Raw genomic sequence first — 8,973 nt, forward strand, 5'->3', positions numbered from 1 at the left:
TGAAAACCAGGAACTAGAGTCGGTTAAGCTTTTAGGCTTTCGAGCAGCAGTTCAGCTGAGATTCATTCCGGATGAGGATTCAGAGGCTTCCAGTCTGAGGAAATAAGATCGGCTGAGAAGCTGGCGAGGTGAGGTTAGCTGTGGCCTGTTCTATCTCTCTGATCTTTCAGCATTAACCCCAATACCTGGCTCTCGGTTTGTTTTTATTAAGACCTTTTAAGATTCGTGCGACACTTTTCCGTATGAGGCATTGAACCTGGAGCCTCACGCATGTGGGACAAGTGCTACCACAGGGCGACAGGTAGTTGACCATATTCTGACGGATCGCACATGCTCAGTAGTCCACGAGCATCACAGATTAGAATAAGGGGGTTGTGAGAGCATAGAGAGAGAGAGAAGAGAGAACAAAGTTGGAGGGGTGAAGGATGGGGATGTACCTGGTAGGAGTTCGGGGGAGGAATGTGGGTGAGTATAGTCAAAATAAATTGTATTGCACGCATGTATGAGATTCTCAAAAAAGGAAGTATTAGTTCCAACTACATCAACAAGAATTGGACCTGAAGGCTTCCCTTCTCTTTCCTTCCCATTAGAACCCCACCTTGCTGGCTGTGGTGTGATGCCATAACTGCTCTAAGAAAGCTCTCATCTGAAGGGCAATTCTAGCTCACCTTCCCCTTTACTGAACCTGTAACATCTTTTATTCATAAATACTGGCTGCCGATACCTGGAATCGCAGCGGGTTTTGTTTCCCGTCAGTGCCCCTTCATGGCTGCCTGTAGCCCGATGACAATAACTTCACTAATTAAAAATTCTAAGGAAGTTCTAAAAGGGAAAGCAACTATTCTTCAAGTTTAAAGCAAACCAGTGGTCCTACTACCTTCTTGGGATAATGTTTTTTGTTTTTTGTTTTTTTTGTTTTTTCGAGACAGGGTTTCTCTGTGTAGCTTTGCACCTTTCCTGGATCTCGCTCTGTAGACCAGGCTGGCCTTGAACTCACAAAGATCCGCCTGCCTCTGCTTCCCGAGTGCTGGGATTAAAGGCGTGTGCCACCACCGCCCGGCAATGTTTTTTTTTTTTTGTTTTGGGAGGGGAGTGGAAAGGAGAATCACAGAGCGTAGTTGTCACTGTGGACTGTACATGAAGCAGGTCACAAATTACCCTGGTATATTTACATATGCAAGGGACACCAGTTTCTCCTAGTGAAAATATGTACTGAAATGTAGAGTGGAAAAGCAATATTATATGTATTTTGATACCGTGCAAATTTAAATTCTTTGCCTGTTATGTCTTGTTTACATATGTCATTGTTCGTGAAAGTCTCTCTCTTTTTTTTCTGGTTTTTCGAGACAGGGCTTCTCTGTGCAGTTTTGGTGCCTGTCCTGGGACTCTGTCGACCAGGCTGGCTTTGAACTCACAGAGATCTGACTCCCAAATTTTTACTGATAAAAGAATAATTAGATAAATGCTTCATCTGGCACCCTTTTATTGACTCTTTAAAACTTTTCTTAAGGTATAAATATTATCTTTAAATTTATAAGATTGTTGTGTACGTGTTTGCGCGCGCGCATGCTCACCATGATATGCCTATGGATATCAAAGGACAACTTGCTAGATTGAGAAATGATTCTGTTTCCAGCATGTGGATTCTGTGGATCAAACTAGGGTTTTAGGCTTAGTGGTGAGTGCCTTTACCCCACGAGCCATCATACCAGTCCAACTAATTATTTTTAAAGTTTTTGTATTTTATTATATAGTGTACATATAGTATATAGATGCATATATATCTATGGTATGTATATATATATATATGTGTGTAATGTATATGATAATAACATTTATTTGTTTTGATTTTTGAGTCATGGTTTCTCTATGTAGCTTCTGCCCTTTTATATCTTCCAAGTGCTGGGATTTAGAGGTATACCACCATGCCTAGGTGGGACTGTGGCTTTAAATGAAGAGGAGAGACCTGAGATGTGAGCTAAAAACATTGTTTCACCATATGGTGTTCTATGCCAACTTGGGGGTCTGCAAGGTCCCCACTGACAAGAAGGACCTTAGCAGATGTGGCCATCCAATCTTTACCTGTTGTGGTAGTTTGAATGTAATTGGCCCCCACGATCTCACAAGGAGTGGCACTATTAGGAGGTGTGGCCTTGTTGAAGTAGGTGTGGTCTTGTTGAAGGAAGTGTGTCACTGTGGGAGTGGGCTTTGAGGTCTCTTTTGCTCAAGCTTTGCTCAGTGTGACACACAGACCATCTGCTGTTTTCTGAACAAGATGTAGCCAGCACCATGTCTGCCGGCATGCAGCCATGCTCTCCACCCCCATGATGATAATGGACTGAACCTCTGAAACTGTAAGCGAGCCACCCCAATTAAATGTGTTCCTTTATAAGAGTTGCCATGGTCATGGTGTCTCGTCACAGCAGTGGAAACCCTAAGACACCTGTCCTGCTTTAAACTATGAATAAGTACACTTTTATTCTGTGTACCCAGTCTTCATTCATTCTTTTTCCCTCCAGTCTTCATTCAAATATAAGGCTGCTCAATTTGTCAAAATTATGAACAATATTTCCTCAAAACTGATTTTAAATGTCTGAGTTTCATCCATGTATGAATTTGTGTTTACATCCCTCTCTCACCTGCTCCTTCTTCCACTGGAGCCCTTCTTGACAAGTTCCCCTCTCCCTTCACATCTGCTTTCTGGGTATGCCAGCATGAACCATTAAGCCTTTTCTGTTATAAGCACTCACTGAACAAAGGCTACCTGGAGAAAACATGCCCAGAACACAGCTCCTTTATGACAATATACAGACAGGGAACTAGTTAAGTGGAGAAAGGGCCCATTATTCTTTGTACCTAGTCTTCATTCAACTATAAGGTTGCTCAATTTGTCAAAATTATGAACAATATTTCCTCAAAACTGGTTTAAAATGTTTGAGTTTCATACATGTATGAATTTGTTGTGTCCATCCCTCTCTCATCCGCTCCTTCTTCCTCTGGAGCCCTTGTTACTTGTCCCTTAATACCTGAAAGTGATGATTAAATACCCAAGAGGAGTAGAAAGCCACGAGACTTCTGAGAGGTATTTTATACATGTGTGGAGGGGGATGGACAGAGAAAGTTAACAGCCAGTCCATGTTAGATAAAAATCAATCGACTTCCCATTTGTACAGCAGAGTTTATCCACTTGGCAACTGGTTACTTTCTAAAAGGAGACACCCCCCCCCCCCACACACACACACACAAAAGACTACCTACCTGTAAATCTTAATTTAGCTAAATTTTTATTTTTCTTTATTTTTTGGAAATTATAATTATATAATTTTTCCCTTTCCTCCCTCCAAACCCTTCTATCTACCCCTCCTTGCTCTCTTTCAAATCCATGGCTGCTTTTTTTAAAAATTGTTATATATGTGAGTATGTGTATTCCTAAATCCATAAATGCAACCTGCTCAGTCTGTCTGTTACTTGCATGTGGAAGTATATGTTTCCAGGTAGTGGAGAACCAGGTGTGCTCTTCCCTGGGAAGACGTTTCTCCCACTCTAAGTTGTCTATAGTTTTCTAATGTAGTGTTTAGGCCTCGTGTGCTTTCCCATCTACATCAAGGAATAATTACTCGGTAGACACCTGCTGTGAAGCATGGAGTAGGCTAATATGCCTTTTGGGAGAATAAGAATGGTGTGGTCTACATCATTGATCAGTAGGAGGGAAGCAGCGAGGAAGGACTTCTAAACTGTCTACTTCAAAACCTGAGGCTGTAGCCTTCACATGTAGCCCCTGGAACTTCATCAGAACCACCTACAAACAGCTTAGTGTGTGTTTGTTAGACAGAATCAAAAACTAAGCCATCCCTTGCATAGAGACGGCTACTTCTTGCTAGTTTCCCACGGGTGGTGTGGGCTCCAGGAGGAACAAACAGCTGTGGTATTACAAAGGGAAATAAATGGAACAGAAACCGAAGAGCATGCAGAAGGCCCACTTAACAGTCTGTTCCTGCAACATTTTGGTTTATACAAGATGAAAGTTTGTTTCCTTTCTCATAGAAGAAGTCTAGAGTCCACCAGTCCAGAGAAGGCTCAGCAACCCCAAGGTCACTGGCAACTCATGGTCAAAAACAGTGACTTGGCACCCTGGGGTGGTGGGAGTTCATGCCTGTAATTCCAACGCTCCAGTGGCTGAGGCACCAGGATTACTGTGAATTTGAAAGGGCTACAGAGTGAGACTTTGTTTCAAAAGGAGAAAAAAATGACTTGACTTGACCCATCACTTTTAACCCTAACCAGCAGGAAAAAGTAGGCATTCTGAAGGACACTTGCGTTAAGTCCTCACACAGTGCTCTAGGGACCAAGTGCAAAGGAGGATGGGGGAGACACCACACACACACAGCCACCATTTTTTCCTTGAACTCCTGACGCTCCCATTACCACCTCTTGAATGCCTGAATTGCAGTATATGGCACCTTGCCCAGCATCCCACCGCTTTCCTGTCTAGTAAGATGTGAGACTTGATTAGGAAAGAATGCATTTCACTTCATAATTCTGTCCCTAAGGGCATCAATTTTAGCAGCATATGGCAGAGAGGAAGAGAAACAGAACAAGTCACTGTGACATCATGACTTTGCCTTTAGTAGTTGGAAAACTTGGCTCTCGCTGTAACGTAAAGGTTTTGTGTTTTGTTCCGATGAGGTTCACGACGTAGTCCTGGCTAGCCTGGAAATCAAGGAGCTGCTCCTGCCTCTATCTCCTGAGTGCTGGGTTTACAGGTGTGTACCACCATGCCCAGATTTCGAGCTGCGCGGTTGTACTTCCTGTGTGTCTTCATAAAACCGGAAACAGCAGGAAGAAGAGCATTACAGTCTAACTGCTATGCCCTTTCTGCTGTTTCCTGTCGCAAAACTTCTTGACTTCCTTTGCCGAGTGGTCAGTTTATACTGGCAACAGCTGGTTGGCTGCCGTAATTGAACTATAGTGTGTAACTTCCATTCATTAAGTTTTAAATGAGATTAAAACAAAGTAACTCTCTGGACTGAACTGTGATGACCATGCTCCTGTGTTAACATACTTTTGTTTCTACACTTGAGTCGTGACGTGACATTAAAACTCAGTATGAAGGCTATTCCGTGATTTTCAAGAATGAGTAAACAAAGACTTTTTTCATGCCGTGTATGGGGACACATACCTATAATCCCAGCTCATGGAGGGTGGAGGCAGAAAGATACAGTCTCCAAGGTTATCCCTCAGCTACACAGCAAGTAGCAAGTTTGAGGCCAGCCTGGACCACATGAGACCCTTTCTCAAACAAAAAAAGGAAGCTTTGGGGGTTTGTGTGGTTTATTTATTATTTATTTATTTTGCTATAGAAAGCCTAGAGTTCCGGAGCTGAACATAACATCTGTGGCTACATGTCAAAAAAGCACACGAAAAATTTTATTTCGTGTTATTTTTAGAGATAGGGTCTTATGTATCTTAGGGATAGCCTGGAACTTACTCTGTAGCAGAATGACCTTGGCTTCATAATCCCCTCTCCTCCTAAACCCAGAGCTTTGTGTGAGCAAGGAGGGCTTTGTGTCAACTGAGCTACATCCCAGTCCTAACAGGAAAAGTTTTAATTCCTTAGAAACTGTTGGAAAGGAAAGACACTATCAGGGAACCCTTATAGGTAGAGCAGGAGACTTGAGAGGATTTCAGATCTTTACCTGTAACGACTTCAGGGAACTAGCACAAGGCCATTGGAGAGATTGTCTCCTGTAGTAACCAGAAAAGAGAAGTCAGCATTAAAATATTGATACATATTTAAAGAATTTTCTAGTCATCAGATTCACAAATAAATGAAATAGGCTGCTTCGTTCTGGCGAAAAAAAATCTATGGAGGACTTACCAGAAAAATGGAATCTTGAGAGCAGGGAATGCATATTAGAGGAATCATATTTTAGAAAGGCACCAAGCTCTCAATTTTTATGCATTACAAAACATAACAATTTCCAGTGACCTACTTTAATGGGAGCATGGAAGTTGGAGGATTTCCCCCCTAGGCTGCCTGTGCCTTTTTTTCTTTCCTTTTTGATACCACTATTTATTTTGTAGTTCTTGCTCTTAAGATTTCACTAATGTGCCCTGAAAATACCTTCAAGGGCTAAAGGGAAGAAGAAAAAGAAACTGAGGAAAATTAACCGCAAGGAATGAGACGTAAGAAACAGACAGGCCAGTCACTCTGAATACAGGAGAAAGCCCGAGGGGAGGACACAAGCGGTGCTCTGCCAAGCTGGCCTGGCGACAGCTGTCATTAGGCACAGGACACCCAGAAAATGTCAGCAATTGATCAAAATAGCGTCACGTGGCACGGCCGTCTTCAGATGTAAACAAAAGCCCGACTTAAGGTTAATGTTAAGGCTGATTTATTGAGCATCAGAGTTGCTAAGTGGGTAATGTTTAACTAAATCAATCTGCCATAATTAGCATGGCTACTAAGGAAGAGAGGTGGCAAACTTTCTTACAGAAATGAAGCCTGCTCATGTGCTGTGGGATCTGCAGTGGTTTTCAAAATTTTTAGTTGCGGGGGAAAGTTGCTAGGATGCTTGTCGACTGTTTTAGGGCCATTTCCCAGAGACTGACACTCAGCAGCTGTAGGGAGGGTTTCTAATCTCGGTGCTATTGTTATCTGCAGGCTGAGAGGATCATTTTGTTCTGAGGGCACTGGGCACCGAGATGCGCTGTGTGCACTGAAGTGTTCGGTAGCATTCCAGGCCCTCGATTAACAGTAGGAAGGACTTACCTCTTAGTTGTTCCCAGACATTGCCAAAGGTCCCAGGGACAAAGTAAGCCCCCTCCTTTGAAGACACTATCCCCAGAAAAAGCCTAGCGACTTGTCTGCCTAGTAAGAACAATCAGGTGATTCTTACCCATGTGATCAGTGACTACATTTGAGAGACATTGAACTAGTATTAAGGGTTGAGCCATGTCCTCTCTCCTCAAATTCATGTTGAAGTTTCAACTTTCAGAGCCTCCAAACAAGACTTCATTTGGGAACAAAGTAGTTGCAGACTTAGCTAAAACAGGGTCATACTGGAATACAGTGGCCCTTACTCCAATGTGATTGAGAACCTCTTAAAAGGGGGAAATTTGGATTACAGGCATGCAAATGGAGAAAATATCAAATAAATGTTAGAGTTGGGTGTTGACAGTGTGTTCCTGTATTTCCAGTACTTGGAAGGCTGAGGCAGGAGGATCATAAGTCCAAACCTAGACTGGACTCCGTAAGACCCTGTCTCAAACACACACACACACACACACACACACACACACACACAGAGAGAGAGATTGGAATTATGCTGCTGCTGAAGTCAGGGGGCTACCACTGAATGGCTCGGAGCAGATCCTTCCCTAGGCTCAGAGGAAGAAGCTCTGACTAGCCCTTTGATCTCAGACTTAACCTCCTATAACTGGATATAAACGTTCGTCCTTTAAAACAGTGTAGTAATTTGTTGCAGTAGCCCTAGGGAATAGGCACATTGAGAATTAACAAACCATTGGCCGGAGTTCAGTATGTGACAATATTTGAAGCATGATCAAAGAGAGAAATGAAGATGATTGTCACCAATTTGTAACTTATCTGACACAGAAGATGCACTCATAAATTAATAACGAGCACTCTTACACAATCTGTACATATGTTTGTGTGTTTGCAATGTTAGAGATGAAACCCAAGGCCTTGACTATTTAGGCAAGCACTCTACTGCTGTCCTCACCCCCCCCCCCCAGCAACATTATATCATTTGTTACCATTAAAGATATAATGCAAATAATCATTTATGGCTCACTTTCAAGTGTCAGTGGTTACTAAATAGACTGCGATGCCTGAAAGACAGATCCGGTATGTAAATTATGCCATTATTCATAAAGAAGGAAATACATAAAGGCAAAACTACACTGACTCTGATCACACTGTAGCTTTAAGAGAAGTGTTGACCGTTTCAGATTACAAAGGCGCTATTTAGTGTAGAGCAAGTAGGGCCATGTGGCCAGCAGACCAGTCATGTGCCTGTCCCAAGTGGGCAGTTCATATTCTCTCACTGCTAGGAAGAGCTCAACAGTTGTGTACCCTCATAGTCTCATCTGCAGTACAAGTAATGTTCTATCAGAAGGAGAAACGGCGGGTGGCAAAGGCCCGTCTTTTTCTTTTTAAGGCACAAAATACCATACCAGTAGACATCTTTGTTCCTACTTCCTCCTTTCGTTGAAACAAACAACAAAAAAGGAAACAAGTCTCCTGGCCTCGATCCCCTTTTTAAAAAGTAGTGAAGGCCCCCCCCCAAATTCTTATTTTCTGCCCCATAAGCATAATTGAAAGAATGGAAGAAAGCATTGTCAAACAGCTCTGAGAAACGTCTACAAATTAAGCAGATTTGGGACGACCAAATACCAAGTTAGGTATAGACTGTGTAAGTGCCCTCCACAACCCAGCATGAGCAGGCCATTCACCTAGAAGGCTTTCCCTAACTCTAATATGTGTATAATTCACACACGTTTGGATATAATCTCACCAACTTCCCTCATCTTCGATCAAGGAAACTTTCACAGTGTGCCTTTTAGAGTCCTATGAAGCGGTGGCAGAGCCCAGCTTAAATCACATTTGACCTAACAGATTGCCTCCCAGGAACAAGGTGGTGGGCGGATATTTGTGCTCGGCTCCTGGGTTAAAAAGGCCCCAGGAGGTAGCGATAGGGACTAACAATTCTCCAAGCTACTTTTTCTTTGCCCAAAGAAGGCAAGACTAGTGAGGAACTGACTACCGGGGGACAAAAAGTAGAAGCGAACACTTTTTTTTTTTTAATGGCACACTGATAGTTATCTCTTCAACTGTTTTCACCCACTCACTGAATCCCCACCCAAAGCAGGCCAATGGAGGAGCTGTCGAGGCCCTCCTTTCAGACTTATCCCTTCTTCCTCCATTCCTCACCCCTCCACCTCCAGGGT

The sequence above is a fragment of the Peromyscus californicus genome, unplaced genomic scaffold (assembly GCF_007827085.1).
Source record: "Peromyscus californicus insignis strain IS unplaced genomic scaffold, ASM782708v3 Scaffold_14__1_contigs__length_90479793_seg_2, whole genome shotgun sequence".
NCBI lineage: Eukaryota > Metazoa > Chordata > Mammalia > Rodentia > Cricetidae > Peromyscus > Peromyscus californicus.